The following is a 17,253-nucleotide window of genomic DNA, read 5'->3' as shown; positions in this document are numbered from 1 at the left end:
AATTCTAAAAAATAAAAAATGAAAAAGTGGTGCGTGCATATGTATTCACCCCCTTTGCTATGAAGCCCCTAAATAAGATCTGGTGCAACCAATTACCTTCAGAAGTCACAAAATTAGTTCGATTGCACACAGGTGGACTTTATTTAAATGTAATATGATCTGTCACATAATCTCAGTATATTTACACCTGTTCTGAAAGGCCCCAAAGTCTGCAACATCATTAAGCAAGGGGCACCACCAAGCAAGAGGCACTCTGAAGACCAAGGAGCTCTCCAAACAGGTCAGGGACAAAGTTGTGGAGAAGTACAGATCAGGGTTGGGTTATAAAAAAATATATCCATTATTATAAAAAAATTTGAAAGAATGAGGCACCACAACAAACATGCCAAGAGAGGGTCACCCACCAAAACTCTCAGACCAGGAAAAGCGAGCATTAATCAGAGAGGCAACAAAGAGACCAACGATAACCCTGAAGAAGCTGCAAAGCTCCACAGTGGAGATTGGAGTATCTGTCTGTAGGACCACTTTAAGCCGTGCACTCCACAGAGCTGGGCTTTACAGAAGAGTGGCCAGAACAAAGCCATTCCTTAAAGTAAAAAATAAGCAAACACGTTTGGTGTTCGCCAAAAGGCATGTGGGAGACTTCCCAAACATATGGAAGAAGGTACTCTGGTCAGATGAAACAAAAATGTAGATTTTTGGCCATCAAGGAAAACGCTATTTCTGGAGCAAACCCAACAACCCCCATTCACCCCGAGAACGCCATCCCCACAGTGAAGCATAGTGGTGGCAGCATCATGCTGTGGGGATGTTGTTCATCGGCAGGGACTGGGAAACTGGTCAGAATTGAAAGAATGATGGATGGTGCTAGATACAGGGGAATTCTTGAAGGAAACCTGTTTCAGTCTTCCAGAGATTTGAGACTGGGACGGAGGTTCACCTTCCAGCAGGACAATGACCCTAAGCATACTGCTAAAGCAACACTCAAGTGGTTTAAGGGGAAACATTTAAATATCTTGGAATGGTCTAGTCAAAGCCCAGATCTCAATCCAATTGGTTGCTGTACACTAGCGGAACCCATCCTACTTGAAGGAGCTGGAGCAGTTTTGCCTTGAAGAATGGGCAAAAATCCCAGTGGTTAGATGTACCAAGCTTATAGAGACATACCCAAAGAGACTTGCAGCTGTAATTGCTGCAAAAGGTGGCTCTACAAAGTATTGCCTTTGGGAGGGGGGGTCTTCATCGACCTGGCCAAGGCTTTTGACTCTGTCAATCACTGCATTCTTATTGGCAGACTCAACAGCCTTGGTTTCTCAAATGACTGCCTCACCTGGTTCACCAACTACTTCTCAGATAGAGTGCAGTGTGTCAAATCGGAGGGCCTGTTGTCCGGACCTCTGGCAGTCTCTATGGGGGTGCCACAGGGTTCAATTCTCGGGCCGACTCTTTTCTCTGTATACATCAATGACGTCGCTCTTGCTGCTGGTGATTCTCTGATCCACCTCTATGCAGACGACACCATTCTGTATACATCTGGCCCTTCTTTGGACACTGTGCTAACAAACCTCCAAACGAGCTTCATTGCCATACAACACTCCTTCCGTGGCCTCCAACTGCTCATAAATGCAAATAAAACTAAATGCATGCTCCTCAACCAATTGCTGCCCGCACCCACACGCCCGTCTAGCATCACTACTCTGGACGGTTCTGACCTAGAATATGTGGACAACCACAAATACCTAGGTGTCTGGTTAGACTGTAAACTCTCCTTCCAGACTCACATTAAGCATCTCCAATCCAAAATCAAATCTAGAATCGGCTTCCTATTTCGCATCAAAGCATCCTTCACTCATGCTGCCAAACATACCCTCGTAAAACTGACTATCCTACCGATCCTTGACTTCGGCGATGTCATTTACAAAATAGCCTCCAACACTCTACTCAGCAAATTGGATGTAGTCTATCACAGTGCAATCCGTTTTGTCACCAAAGCCCCATATACTACCCACCACTGTGACCTGTATGCTCTCGTTGGCTGGCCCTCGCTTCATATTCATCGCCAAACCCACTGGCTCCAGGTCATCTATAAGTTTTTGCTAGATAAAACCCTGCCTTATCTCAGCTCACTGGTCACAATAGCAGCACCCACCTGTAGCACGTGCTCCAGCAGGTATATTTCACTGGTCATCCCCAAAGCCAACTCCTCTTTGGCCACCTTTCCTTCCAGTTCTCTGCTGTCAATGACTGGAACGAATTGCAAAAATCACTGATGCTGGAGTCTTTTATCTCCCTCACTAACTTTAAGCATCATCTGTCAGAGCAGCTTACCGATCATTGCACCTGTACACAGCACATCTGTAAATAGCCCACCCAACTACCTCATTTATTTTTTTGCTCATTTGCACCCCAGTATCTCTACTTGCAGATTAATCTTCTGCACATTTATCACTCCAGTGTTTAATTGCTAAATTGTAATTATTTCACAACTATAGCCTATTTTTTGCCTTACCTCCCTAATCTTACTACATTTGCACACACTGTATATAGATTTTTCTATTGTGTTATTGACTGTACGTTTGTTTATTCCATGTGTAACTCTGTGTTGTTTGTGTTGCACTACTTTGCTTTATCTTGGCCAGGTCGCAGTTGTAAATGAGAACTTGTTCTCAACTGGCCTACCTGGTTAAATAAAGGAGAAACAAAAAAGAAAAAATGTTTTGATCTTCATATTGTTAGGCATGTTGTGTAAATCAAATAATACAACTCCCCTAAAATCCATTTTAATTCCAGGTTGTAAGGCTACAAAATAGGAAAAATGCCAAGGGGGTTGAATACTTTCGCAAGCCGCTGTATGTGACCAATAAAATGTGATTTGATTTGATTTGATATATTTGCAGTGCTGAGCGAGTATTGTACCTGACATGTAACGTTAGCTAATGTTTAATCTCCTCTCAACTAAGGTAAATGGATAAGCTACCCTAGCTAGTAGCTACCACAGTCAGGTCAGTTATAGCCTCTAGTTAACTGTCAGATAGCGATATGAGGTGACAATATGACTATCTAACAGCGTTTGTTTTGTTCTTTTTCAGAAGAGAGAGAGCTTGCCAAAAGTTGGCTAATGTTAGCCATTATTTTTGCCTCAATCACACTAGACCTGAAACAAATGATGAAACCATCAGCCATACGATTGAATATTGATATTCTGACGTTTTTTCAGTGCAATGTGAATTGTATCAGTTAGTATGGCAATGTAACATTATGAATCTGTCAGTTTCCCTAGCTAATTCCCTACTTTTCACAGTGACACAGTAATAAACAGCTCTAACGTTGCAGGTTTCACTGTCATGGTGCACAGTAGAGGTCTGCACAGGACCAATTTCTTCATCGTGCTCCCGCACCCGCTGGCTTTCTGTCTGAATCCTACCCGCTGCCACAAGAACTGGTCCCAAACTCAACTGCAGTCCTGTAATGTTATTTTAGGCTTATGTGACGCAGCTCACTTGCCAACCATGGTCCCAGCAATTTTGCACTCTATAGAGAATATCAAATGTGCAAAAATAACTTAAGAAATAGGTTCAATTACCAGAGATTCTCACATGACCCTTACATTGTATTACGGGGCTAAATCAGCCAATATGTTTGATGTAGTTTGAAGAGAGCAGAGTTGGAGAAACTTGCACTTTCTCTTGAGCTATTTTTATAGCCTATCTTTTAGGAGTGGGAAGATTTTCAGATGGAGAAATATGGGTGACCAATATTTAGGCCTATTTCTAGGCAATGTAGTAAACTATAGTCTAATCATAGGCCTATTTAGGAAGTACATTTCCTTTCAAAGATAAGAGTCCCGTGCTTCTCTACATAGGCTATAGCCTACTCTATTTAACTGAGACCACATGCACACCTGATCTCACAGGTATGGCTACTGAACTGGAAACAGCAAGAATTATGACAGTGACACTTGCTACATTTTGCATAGTCCTATAGGATATAGCCTACCTTTTAGGAGGACAATTTGCAGGCAGAGACAAATAAATGGGTAATCGATACTTATTGAAACTGAAAAGGCACAACGCTCGCTCACCCTAGTAGCCTAACCTATGTTCACCCTAGTAGCCTAACCTATGTTCACCATAGTAGCCTAACCTATGTTCACCCTAGTAGCCTAACCTATGTTCACCATAGTAGCCTAACCTATGTTCACCCTAGTAGCCTAACCTATGTTCACCATAGTAGCCTAACCTATGTTCACCATAGTAGCCTAACCTATGTTCACCCTAGTAGCCTAACCTATGTTCACCCTAATAGCCTAACCTATGTTCACCCTAATAGCCTAACCTATGTTCACCCTAATAGCCTAACCTATGTTCACCCTAGTAGCCTAACCTATGTTCACCCTAGTAGCCTAACCTATGTTCACCCTAATAGCCTAACCTATGTTCACCCTAATAGCCTAACCTATGTTCACCCTAATAGCCTAACCTATGTTCACCCTAATAGCCTAACCTATGTTCACCCTAATAGCCTAACCTATGTTCACCCTAGTAGCCTAACCTATGTTCACCCTAGTAGCCTAACCTATGTTCACCCTAGTAGCCTAACCTATGTTCACCCTAATAGCCTAACCTATGTTCACCCTAATAGCCTAACCTATGGTCACCATAGTAGCCTAACCTATGTTCACCCTAGTAGCCTAACCTATGTTCACCCTAATAGCCTAACCTATGTTCACCCTAGTAGCCTAACCTATGTTCACCCTAGTAGCCTAACCTATATTCACCCTAACCTATGTTCACCCTAGTAGCCTTATGTTCACCCTAGTAGCCTAACCTATGTTCACCCTAGTAGCCTAACCTATATTCACCATAGTAGCCTAACCTATGTTCACCATAGTAGCCTAACCTATGTTCACCATAGTAGCCTAACCTATGTTCACCCTAATAGCCTAACCTATGTTCACCCTAGTAGCCTAACCTATGTTCACCCTAGTAGCCTAACCTATGTTCACCCTAGTAGCCTAACCTATGTTCACCCTAATAGCCTAACCTATGTTCACCCTAATAGCCTAACCTATGGTCACCATAGTAGCCTAACCTATGTTCACCCTAGTAGCCTAACCTATGTTCACCCTAATAGCCTAACCTATGTTCACCCTAGTAGCCTAACCTATGTTCACCCTAGTAGCCTAACCTATATTCACCCTAACCTATGTTCACCCTAGTAGCCTTATGTTCACCCTAGTAGCCTAACCTATGTTCACCCTAATAGCCTAACCTATGTTCACCCTAATAGCCTAACCTATGGTCACCATAGTAGCCTAACCTATGTTCACCCTAGTAGCCTAACCTATGTTCACCCTAATAGCCTAACCTATGTTCACCCTAGTAGCCTAACCTATGTTCACCATAGTAGCCTAACCTATGTTCACCCTAATAGCCTAACCTATGTTCACCCTAGTAGCCTAACCTATGTTCACCCTAGTAGCCTAACCTATATTCACCATAGTAGCCTAACCTATGTTCACCCTAGTAGCCTAACCTATGTTCACCATAGTAGCCTAACCTATGTTCACCATAGTAGCCTAACCTATGTTCACCCTAATAGCCTAACCTATGTTCACCCTAGTAGCCTAACCTATGTGCATTTGTTGTGCCTTTTCCTTTTCAATGATAATTACATGTTTTGATTGTACTTCGACTCACGTTGTTTAAACGCCCTCCACTTCTTTCCATTATCAATATATATTTACAGACTCTGTTGTAAACTACAGTATCATCATATTTATGTTAATTTCCTATTCATGTTAACTGCCACGTGATTCTCCGCCCATGTAGGCAGCCTACTCTATTTCAATGACACCACACACACTTGGCGCACTTGAACTCTCACGCCCATCTAGGAGAGGTAGGCTACTGAAGTTGAAGCAGCGAATTCTGAGTGTGTGATTAACACAAAAAAGTGTGTTTTTAATACAATAGATAGGCTAACACACACAAAGCAGAAAGAGGACCGTTTCCAAATAATGGGACAAAATCGTCTGTCTGACCGACCGACTCCAGCATGAAACATCCAGACCGCGCCTCAATGATCTTTGTGATCTCTCTTCGGGACCCACAGGTCCCTCAGGCGTCCCGCGGGAATGCAGCCCTCTAGTGCAGTCAATACACAACACTATGCTCATCATTTCTTAGAAGGATCAGATGCGGGTCCCGGCACAATATTAGTGAATGATACAAAGGTCCATCTTGAACTGATGAGTAGACCTACAGTAGCTACAAGACATCAGTTTAAGCTTAAAGCTACAGTCTGGGATCTGGGAATAATGGTCATTTCAATTATTGAACCATAGATTCTGTTCTTAGATAATAGAATGTATAAATGTACACCAAGGTAATTCTTTGTCGTGCCTCATCTGAGCAGGATCAGAAGGTGACAGGGGTCTCCTCAGGGTCAGGCTACCAGGGAAGACCAGTCTGTGGAGGTGTGGTGATTTTTTGCAGATACAACATATTTTATATAGAGGATGTCTTAATAAAGCCAATCAAAAGCCTGTATTTTTTTTTAAAGTTGTTCATTTGTTAGACTATTAGTTAAAGGTACAACACAATATTTATTATTGAATTAGCTTTGAGCTAGTTCAGTCTTAATAATCACTTAAACATATTTAATAATGATCTCTTACCTAGCTTGATGACTGTGGGAATGTTTGCTTACTTTTTGTTTTAAATAGATTTGGCATATTGGATTGTGTAAAAATGCAGGAAATTAGCTTTTGATACCCCCAAATATTATGGGGGAGGACCCCCAGATCCACCTCCAGGTTATGTCTCCCCCACTTCTAAAACCAAACCCAGATTTTTTAAAAACATTTTGTACATATTTCTGTATGTGGATTTCCTAGGTTCAGCCATAGTATGTTCAGTAGTGGTCTGGTCTCTGTGGCTGTAATCCAGAGGTCTGCACTTCTTAACCAAACCCTCCCTGAGTAGATGAAGGTAGCTGGCCAGCCTTCCTCTCTCCAGGCCCCTCCAGATCCCCCTAGTCTATTTGTCCGGCCGAAGTACATTATCTCCACGCCGGCTAAAGAGAGCTCAAGGAGGATTTGTGGGTCTGCGGGAAGGACCAAGAAAAATGTTTTCTGATAAATTATTCACTATCTCACAATCCCTTTTGGGCAGAGTGTTGCATTGCGCCGCATGACACATTACACCCTCCCTCTTTCACTTTCTCTTTCTTCCTCTCTCATCCACTTCTCCCCTCTGCTACTTTATTTCTCTCTCTCTCCTTCTCGTCTTCCTCTATCTATCTCTCTCCCTTCCTCTGCCCCCCCCTCTCTCTCTCCATCTCTTTTCTTTTTTGTATTCAGCTACACTGGGCCTTCAGCCTCCAGAGAGAGGAACAGTTTTCAGGCAAGCTGTCGCCGATAATGGTGGCAATTAATAACATGTCATAATCCTGCAGAGGTGTGTGTGCGTGTGAGGGGGTGGGTGGGTTGATTCTTATATCCTTGTGGGGACCTAAAATCCCCAAAAGTCCCCACAAGGATAGTAAAACAAGGACAATTCTTAATCGTGGGGACATTTCCCACGTCCCCCTGAGGACAAAAGGCTATTTTAAGCTTAGGGGTTAGGTTTAGGGTTACGGTTACACTTAGGGTTAGGTTTAGAATTAGGGTTAGGTTAATGGAAGGGTTTAGTGGTTAGGTTTAAGGTTAGGGTAGAGGTTAGGTTTAGGTTTATGGTTTGGTTTAAGGTTCTGCGTTAAAGTTAGGGTTAAGGTTAGGGAGATGGTTGGGCTTAGGCTTAAGATATTTTGAATCGATATACATTTTAGGTCCCCGCAAGGATAGAATAACATAACGTGTGTGTGTGTGTGTGTGTGTGTGTGTGTGTGTGTGTGTGTGTGTGTGTGTGTATATGTGTGTGTGTGTGTGTGTGTGTGTGTGTGTGTGTGTGTGTGTGTGTGTGTGTGTGTGTGTGTGTGTGTGTGTGTGTGTGTGTGTGTGTGTGTGTGTGTGTGTGTATACGTGTGTGTCTGTGGAGCAGATAGGGGTCAGACCCGTGGCCATTCCAGTGAACTGATGGACGCAGCTGTTCTCCACATCTGAGCTCTAAGCATCTGACTGTCAGTCCACTGCCTCACATATCTGAGGCCCTCTCTGGCCTGCTCAGCCCCACTAGGCCCTCTCTGGCCTGCTCAGCCCCACTAGGCCCTCTCTGGCCTGCTCAGCCCCACTAGGCCCTCTCTGGCCTGCTCAGCCCCACTAGGCCCTCTCCCCAGGTGCACCGGTCCCTATGCCCGCAGGCATAGCCAGCCTATTGTACCGCACCTCGCCCCAATGCATACTGCATCAGGCAGGGGTGAGTCTGCGCACCGTTCAGTTGGAGACAACAACACACACACATAGACACACACACATTATGTAATACACTTTACAGGTTTTGTCAGTCACTTTGGCAATTTTTTCAATTGTCAGTGGTATATTTTCAAAAGTCTAAACTTGTAATTGCCACCTTTAATTGTGTATTCATTGGGGTTTCTCACATATTTCACTCCTGAGTCATTCATGCAAAATCAACCAAAAATGACTAAATGGTGAGCCTATCATTATTTGATACATTGGTGACTGAACGAAATGTGCTCATGGTATTTCAGGGAAAAGGTTGATTTTGCACGAGTGACTCAGCCGTGAAGGATGTGTGAAACCCCAATGAATACACAATCAAAGCTTCTGATCATAAGATACGGGGGTATCACAAGTGTTATCAGTTTAGAGTTTTGCACATCTGAAAAATTTGCCAAAGTGATTGAAAAAAATGTAAGTGATTGTTAATTGTATTGGTAACAAACAACAAGAAAATCATATCAAAATTAAAGGGATTATTTCATTTTGAAAAACAGATACTTAGATTGAATGTGTATCCAAATTGAACGAGTGACTTGGTGCAGTGAACAAGTATCTTTGTAAATGTATTTGTTTTACTCAGTCAGTTGAAAATGTGCTTAGAGTTTTGAAACATGAGCCATTTTGATGATCTGGTTAGATTTTTGTGTTGTGAAAATGTTCCACATACTCTACTTGTGAAAATTGTATCAAAGTGATTGAAAAAAAAAATGCAATTATCAGCTCTAAATCCTGGCTCCAGCCAAGGCTCCAGCCAAAGCGAGGTACGTAGCCAGGGCATGCGAGGTACGTAGCCAGGGCGTGCTCTGGCGTTTTTGTGGGATAAAACAACAACCTGACCATGAGAGGATGAACAGAGCAGAGGGAGAATCACAGAGCAGGGTGTAACATTCCTACACAACGCTAGAGTTGTCTTTCCTGAACATAAAGTTGACTCTGCTGGCCATGCCGTGTAGTTTCAATGCTGACCCCACTAGTCTCTCACACTGTTGTAATACAGTACAGTAGGAGAGACCAAATAGTATTACTACTGGGGATGAGACCCACACCAGTGAATGAATAAAGAAAGAGAACATGGTTTCATTGGACTATGTCAATATATTGGCATACAGGAATTGTACTTGTAAGCTAACGTGATGTTTACAGGTGTTTATGTAGACCACTTGTACACACCCACACACACTCCTCCTTAATGTCCCTAGTAGAGACCAGTCCTAGTGTAGATCTACACACCAGCCCAGCCCAGTCAGGACAGTCTCCCTCCCCTCCTCCTATACCTCCTCTTCTTCACTGCCAGCTCTCCAGCTCTCCTGCCCTACACGCCTGTCCTGTCCCACTCAGTGTAGTGTGTGTGTTTCTGGAAGGCGTAGCTCCTGTCCTGTTGGAATATAGTCTTGAGTTTACATCTCAGATAGGCGCTGAAGCGTTGATTTAGTTAGTGTTCACAGCGCGCCCACCGTCTCCTACCTGGAATAGGCAAAGGTTACAAACCTGTGGCCATTTGTACACTCCTAGGGGCTGTCAGAGAGCCCTGCCCCGATGCATTGCTTTCATTTGACCCAATTCATTTCGGTGGGTGTATCTCAGTGTCAGTGATGTATGCCCCCTGTGATTTTACTGATGTATAATCTCTTAGCTCTCTTTCCGCCACAGTTATCTTACCTCAATAGGCCAAGGAAACAATGGCCAGCCAAACATAAGCTCTGGAAAGGTTAGAGAAAGCGGGATTTCCCCCGACATTGCTTTGCTAATGTGTGTAAAGGGCACGGATAGTGTGTACAGTGTACGTGTACACACACAGACGTGCAGTACACACAGACGTGCACACACAAACATGCACAAATTTATATCCCTTCATCTGAACATAAATCAATCAGGAGTACCTAATAAAATTCCTTTAATTCGTTACTCTTTGTTGATGCACCTGGTCACAATATAGTCACGCTCAGTAACTTCTAATGTAATATTGTTGATATTCACCCCTTATATTAGTGTGTTGATGCACATCATGACATGTTCTCTGTTCTGTGTGTGGCATATTACACTGAGTGTAATGAGATGAAGGACGACTATTACAGCATATTGGATGACTCATTCATATTCAATTCACTCAGTTCAATGTAAGAGTGATAGGTTTAGGCTACTACGTGACACTCACATTTTCCCTATACCCATCATGAGGTTGCTACAACCTAGCCTATGAATGAAAGTTTACAACGTAGGTGCACACAGGTCGAGAGACAAATTTGAGGAGATAGACAGTGACACATGGACAGACAGTGACATTCAATACTGCATTGCACACTCTTGTCTGCATCTAGCTGATATAAGGTGTAATCATTAGTCCAACAGTTGAGCCCCGGTGGCAATAAATTAGTAATACCAAAAGCTTACCATGACTTGGAACTAGCTAGCTGCATTTGCTAGCTAACTAAGTGAAACTGAAAAAAAAGACAATCTCTCTCTCTATTTTTCTCTTGCTTCTCCTTCATTTTGGAATAAATTAATTTGTTCAAAGCTGTTCAACTATTGTCTTTCTCTCTCTTTGAGTCAAATACTCACCACATCTTATATAATGCAGTGCTAGCTAGCTGTAGCTGATCCTTTGATTGGGTGGAACACATGTCAGTTCATGCTGCAAGAGCTCTGATAGGCTGGAGGACGTCCTCCGGGAGTTGTCATAATTAATGTGTCAGTCTATGGAAGGGGGAGAGAACCATGAGCCTCCTAGGTTTTGTATTGAAGTCAATGTACCCAGAGGAGGACAGAAGCTAACTGTCCTCCGGCTACATCATGGTTCTACCCAACAGAGTGCTTAGAGGCTACTGTAGACCTTCTTTGCAAAATAGTGTTTTAATCAGATATTTGGTGACGTGATTATATTTGGTGTAGTTTTATCTACATTACATTACATTTAAGTCATTTAGCAGACGCTCTTATCCAGAGCGACTTACAAAATGGTGCATTCACCTTATGATATCCAGTGGAACAACCACTTTACAATAGTGCATCTAAATCTTTTAAGGGGGGGGGGGGGGGGGGGTTAGAAGGATTACTTTATCCTATCCTAGGTATTCCTTAAAGAGGTGGGGTTTCAGGTGTCTCCGGAAGGTGGTGATTGACTCCGCTGTCGTCTGCATAGCAATGATAGGAGAGACCATGTGAGGATATGACAGAGCCAAGTGACTTGGTGTATAGCGAGAATAGGAGAGGGCCTAGAACAGAGCCCTGGGGGACACCAGTGGTGAGAGCGCATGGTGCGGAGACAGATTCTCGCCACGCCACCTGGTAGGAGCGACCTGTCAGGTAGGACGCAATCCAAGCGTGGGCCGCGCCGGAGATGCCCAACTCGGAGAGGGTGGAGAGGAGGATCTGATGGTTCACAGTATCAAAGGCAGCAGATAGGTCTAGAAGTATGAGAGCAGAGGAGAGAGAGTTAGCTTTAGCAGTGCGGAGAGCCTCCGTGACACAGAGAAGAGCAGTCTCAGTTGAATGCCCAGTCTTGAAACCTGACTGATTAGGATCAAGAAGGTCATTCTGAGAGAGATAGCAGGAGAGCTGGCCAAGGACGGCACGTTCAAGAGTTTTGGAGAGAAAAGAAAGAAGGGATACTGGTCTGTAGTTGTTGACATCGGAGGGATCGAGTGTAGGTTTTTTCAGAAGGGGTGCAACTCTCGCTCTCTTGAAGACGGAAGGGACGTAGCCAGCGGTCAAGGATGAGTTGATGAGCGAGGTGAGGAAGGGGAGAAGGTCTCCGGAAATGGTCTGGAGAAGAGAGGAGGGGATAGGGTCAAGTGGGCAGGTTGTTGGGCGGCCGGCCGTCACAAGACGCGAGATTTCATCTGGAGAGAGAGGGGAGAAAGAGGTCAAAGCACAGGGTAGGGCAGTGTGAGCAGGACCAGCGGTGTCGTTTGACTTAGCAAACGAGGATCGGATATCGTCAACCTTCTTTTCAAAATGGTTGACGAAGTCATCCGCAGAGAGGGAGGAGGGGGGGGAGGGGGAGGAGGATTCAGGAGGCAGGAGAAGGTAGCAAAGAGCTTCCTAGGGTTAGAGGCAGATGCTTGGAATTTAGAGTGGTAGAAAGTGGCTTTAGCAGCAGAGACAGAAGAGGAGAATGTAGAGAGGAGTGAGTGAAAGGATGCCAGGTCCGCAGGGAGGCGAGTTTTCCTCCATTTCCGCTCGGCTGCCCGGAGCCTTGTTCTGTGAGCTCGTAGTGAGTCGTCGAGCCACGGAGCAGGAGGGGAGGACCGAGCCGGCCTGGAGGATAGGGGACAGAGAAAATCAAAGGATGCAGAAAGGGAGGAGAGGAGGGTTGAGGAGGCAGAATCAGGAGATAGGTTGGAGAAGGTTTGAGCAGAGGGAAGAGATGATAGGATGGAAGAGGAGAGAGTAGCGGGAGAGAGAGAGCGAAGGTTGGGACGGCGCAATACCATCCGAGTAGGGGCAGAGTGAGAAGTGTTGGATGAGAGCAAGAGGGAAAAGGATACAAGGTAGTGGTCGGAGATTTGGAGGGGAGTTGCAATGAGATTAGTGGAAGAACAGCATCTAGTAAAGATGAGGTCAAGCGTATTGCCTGCCTTGTGAGTAGGGGGGGAAGGTGAGAGGGTGAGGTCAAAAGAGGAGAGGAGTGGAAAGAAGGAGGCAGAGAGTCAAAGGTAGACGTGGGGAGGTTAAAGTCACCCAGAACTGTGAGAGGTGAGCCATCCTCAGGAAAGGAACTTATCAAGGCGTCAAGCTCATTGATGAACTCTCCAAGGGATCCTGGAGGGCGATAAATGATAAGGATGTTAAGCTTGAAAGGGCTGGTAACTGTGACAGCATGGAATTCAAATGAGGAGATAGACAGATGGGTCAGGGGAGAAAGAGAGAATGTCCACTTGGGAGAGATGAGGATTCCAGTGCCACCACCCCGCTGGCTCGATGCTCTAGGGGTATGCGAGAACACGTGGGCAGACGAAGAGAGAGCAGTAGGAGTAGCAGTGTTATCTGTGGTAATCCATGTTTCCGTCAGCGCCAGGAAGTCTAGGGATTGGAGGGTAGCATAGGCTGAGATGAACTCAGCCTTGTTGGCTGCAGACCGGCAGTTCCAGAGGCTGCCGGAGACCTGGAACTCCACGTGGGTCGTGCGCGCTGGGACCACCAGGTTACAGTGGCAGCGGCCACGCGGTGTGAAGCGTTTGTATGGCCTGTGCAGAGAGGAGAGAACAGGGATAGACAGACACATAGTTGACAAGCTACAGAAGTGTTGTTTCTTGTATTATTGTCTCCTGTGTCTTTAGAGAACTGTTTCACTTTGATATCCTTTTTCTTCTGTCCTGATTTTCTCTTTCTTTTCTTCTGTTAACTAGATATTCTTTGTTGTTCTTCGTTAGCTAGCTAGCTTCTTCCAAAAGAGTCCCTAGCAACTGCTTAGCAACTGGTAAACAATTCAGCTTGCTAAGATAACTACAATTTTATGAAAAATAGTTATTTTTCAAAAGCCTATCTTCTTTGTTTGTTGCTTGTTTTTTCTCCTATTCAGTCTTGCAGTTTTCTTTTGCTTTTTTCCGATGTACTTCACTCTAAAAACCATGTAAATTTCAATATTTGTAGGAGCTCATTTTTCAGCTGCTGCTGCTCAAATTGGAGTTCTAAAAAGGATAACTTTTTTAATGTTTTAAAATTTTTATTTTAATGAAATTCACTGAGGAGGATGGTCTCCTCTGAGGAGCCTCTACTGGTGTAGAAAACATTAGGAACACCTTCCTAATATTCAGTTGCACCCTCTTTTGCCCTCAGAACAGACTCAAGGTGTCGAAAGCGTTCCACAGGGATGCTGGCCCATGTTGACTTCAATGCTTCCCACAGTTGTGTCAAGTTGGCTGGATGTTCTTTGGGTGGTGGACCGACTACTCTTGATACACAAGGGAAACTGTTGAGCGTGAAAAACCCAGAAGCGTTGCCATTCTTGACACTCGTCCAACCGGTGCTCCGGACACCTACTACAATACCCCGTTCAAGGGCACTTAAATATTTTGTCTTGCTACTCTCTGAATGGCACACAGGATTAAAAATCCATCTTTAACCTGTTTTCTCCCCTTCATCTACATTTACATTTAACATTTAAGTCATTTAGCAGACGCTCTTATCCAGAGCGACTTACAAATTGGTGCATTCACCTTATAGTATCCAGTGGAACAACCACTTTACAAAAGTGCATCTAAATCTTTTAAGGGGGGGGGTTAGAAGGATTACTTTATCCTATCCCAGGTATTCCTTGAAGAGGTGGGGTTTCAGGTGTCTCCGGAAGGTGGTGATTGACTCCGCTGTCCTGGCGTCGTGAGGGAGCTTGTTCCACCATTGGGGTGCCAGAGCAGCGAACAGTTTTGACTGGGCTGAGCGGGAACTGTGCTTCCTCAGAGGTAGGGAGGCGAGCAGGCCAGAGGTGGATGAACGGAGTGCTCTTGTTTGGGTGTAGGGCCTGATCAGAGCCTGAAGGTACGGGGGTGCCGTTCCCCTCACAGCTCCGTAGGCAAGCACCATGGTCTTGTAGCGGATGCGAGCTTCGACTGGAAGCCAGTGGAGAGAGCGGAGGAGCGGGGTGACGTGAGAGAACTTGGGAAGGTTGAACACCAGACGGGCTGCGGCGTTCTGGATGAGTTGTAGGGGTTTAATGGCACAGGCAGGGAGCCCAGCCAACAGCGAGTTGCAATAATCCAGACGGGAGATGACAAGTGCCTGGATTAGGACCTGCGCCGCTTCCTGTGTGAGGCAGGGTCGTACTCTGCGAATGTTGTAGAGCATGAACCTACAGGATCGGGTCACCGCCTTGATGTTGGTGGAGAACGACAGGGTGTTGTCCAGGGTCACGCCAAGGCTCTTAGCACTCTGGGAGGAGGGCACAAGGGAGTTGTCAACCGTGATGGCGAGATCAATCTACACTGATTGAAGTGGATTTAACAGTTTACATCAATACGGGATCAAAGCTTTCACCTGGATTCACCTGGTCAGTCTATGTCATGGAAAGAGCAGGTGTTCCTAATGTTTTGTACACACTCAGTGCCATATCAAAGCTCAAAATACTGAATGAATCATTAAACTGTATGGAATGTTGATTGCAATATAAATGTCTTATCAATGTTAAGGGGGTGTAGTGTAGTAAACAAGTTTGAATGATACCCTGTGATATAGCTATCTACCAGGCCACATAAGTTTATCCAACAATAGGACGAGACATTCTCTACAGGCTTGATGCGGCAATAAGACAGGCCATTCTACTCTATACAAGCCCGGTGTATTAGAGAGGTGATTACTGAGCTATAGATGTATCTATACCAACACTAAGTTGAATTCAATGTTTATTTACTGTGTGTAGGTTAGTCTCATTATTGGTCCATTTGGCCCCTCTTCCTCTCCTCTACCTCTGCTCCCAAGGTAATTGTTGTGTTGTTGTCATTGTTGCGTTACGTACTGTACTTCACTGAATGTAATGCATGTACTTGTTTGTGTTGAGATACAAGAGAAAATTACCCCATGGGGACACAAATAACCACATGTATTAATTACAATTTGGTTCAGCTTACCCGGTAACGGAAAATAAGTATACTGTTGTAAACATACGTAATTCTTCCCAGGGAATTTCCCAGGGACAGAGCATTACCATTGACCTATGAGCTAATTGAATGTTTCAATAAACAATCTACATTTAGATTTATCTCGTTATTCTAGTATTTCTAGTAATTGGCTTGATTTAACCTTATGCAAATCAGATCTAGATATAACATCACATGAATGAACGGTTCCTGGAAGATTGGACTATTCGCTTCAAAATCCAACGGCGTGTATATCTGATTCTGAAAGTGATGGAGATGGATGGGGGTTAACTCAGGGGATCGTACCTGACGTAAGGGCCTCTTTAGGTGGTTGTGGAGCAGAGCTCAGAGAGGGTGCCCAGGGCCCATCTTAAAAAAAACGTGTTGATCTAGAATCAGGTCCTCCCTGTCCATAATCGTAATCGTATTCATTGGGATCTAAAAGGCCAAACTGATTCTAGAACAGCCCGCCCCCCCCCCCCCTCTACTCCGAGACTGTGACATGGAGGAGAAGGAGGAGGAGATAGCGGAGGAGGAAGAAGAGAGAGAGATGGAGGAGGTTGTCCCAGCCATTGCTGTCCCAGTGATAGTCCATGTGTGGAATTGCTCTCCGCCCTCGATGCGGGAGCGCGGGCCACAATGTTCACCGTGCATCCCATCTCTGATCTCCCCTCGGAAGTGGATTCTGTTTTCCGTCGGAGCGCTGGGGGAACATTCTCACCCGCTTTCCCCATGTTTGTCTTTCTTATGGCATCAAGGCTGGACCAGGTGAGAAGTGCATGAGATGAGATTGCCCCCCCAATACCCGCTATCCCCTCCGCATCCCCCTCTGTTACAAAAGGCATTGCTGGACCCCTGTCCCTGGTCCCTGTCTCTCTATTGCTCTGCATAGCGTGACATAAATCAAACTAGGTTTTTCTTCTGCCGGCTCTCCCCAGTCCCCTTTTCCACCTACATTGTATTCACAGATTTAGTGGCATTTCAAATAGATAAACACAAGCAACATCTATCAACACAGATAGAAAGAGGGCCGTAATCAGAGTCCTGGGCTTCGCGCGGAGGAGGGAGCCGTATCTCCATTTACCTTGGGATAAATCCATTGGTGTGACCACCGGCGCAGCACACTGACAAATTACCCCAGTCAGGCCGGCATAGTGTGCAGGGCTTTATTGGCCTCTCTCTAAGTGGTCTTACCCTTCAGCGGAAAGGATGGGCCTTGTCAGACACAGCCAGATTAAAGCCCAGACAAAAATAAATGATTTGCTATTAGAAAACACC

The sequence above is a fragment of the Salmo salar genome, chromosome 23, assembly GCF_965601325.2.
Source record: "Salmo salar chromosome 23, fSalSal1, whole genome shotgun sequence".
NCBI classification, from domain to species: Eukaryota; Metazoa; Chordata; class Actinopteri; order Salmoniformes; family Salmonidae; genus Salmo; species Salmo salar.
Note: the sequence above shows the minus strand (reverse complement) of the source record.